Consider the following 666-nt stretch of genomic DNA (forward strand, 5'->3'; position numbering starts at 1 on the left):
TGCAACAAGAGGACTTCCCAGGAGGTCACCCATCCTAGTGCTACGCTCACTCGAGCACGCTTAACTTCAGAGTTCTGATGGGATCCGGTGCTTTAGTGCTGGTATGATCGCATCCGACATGTTACCCCCGTCTTCGTCCCTTATGCTTGCCCCTCCCAACTCCACTACAAAGTCGATTGTACTTTGCTTTGCCCGCCGCTACACGCGTGAATAATGACCAACGAGCTAAAACTTACCGCAAACATGCAAAATAATAAAACGTGGTAAATATATGTCGTGGCCGTGAGTTTTCTTTTGCACGCCGCGCAAAAAAAATTGAAAAGGGAATGCAACACGAGGACTTCCCAGGAGGTCACCCGTCCTAGTACTACTCTTGCCCAAGCACGCTTAACTTCGGATTTCTGATGGGATCCGGTGCTTTAGTGTTGGTATGATCGCATCCGACATGTTACCCCCGTCTTCGTCCCTTATGCTTTCTGATGGGATCCGGTGCTTTAGTGCTGGTATGATCGCATCTGACATGTTACCCCCGTCTTCGTCCCTTATGCTTGCCCCTCCCAGCTCCACTACAAAGACGATTGAATTTGCTGTGCCCGCCGCTACACGCGTGAATAATGACCAACGAGCTAAAACTTACCGCCAACGTGCAAAATAATAAAACGTGGT

The 666-nt window shown here is 49.4% G+C and overlaps 2 non-coding genes across 2 annotated transcripts; both read right to left on the bottom strand.

Annotated features, from left to right (window-relative positions):
* On the bottom strand, window positions 1-115 carry LOC119359914. Its single transcript, XR_005172740.1, has one exon. It is a non-coding gene; the product is annotated as a 5S ribosomal RNA (ribosomal RNA).
* A 208-nt stretch (window positions 116-323) lies between these two features.
* LOC119359811 lies at window positions 324-442 on the bottom strand. The gene has a single exon (XR_005172672.1). It is a non-coding gene; the product is annotated as a 5S ribosomal RNA (ribosomal RNA).
* Between the last annotated feature and the right edge of the window lie 224 nt (window positions 443-666).

This window comes from Triticum dicoccoides, chromosome 2A (genome assembly GCF_002162155.2).
Source record: "Triticum dicoccoides isolate Atlit2015 ecotype Zavitan chromosome 2A, WEW_v2.0, whole genome shotgun sequence".
In the NCBI taxonomy this organism is placed as follows: Eukaryota; Viridiplantae; Streptophyta; class Magnoliopsida; order Poales; family Poaceae; genus Triticum; species Triticum dicoccoides.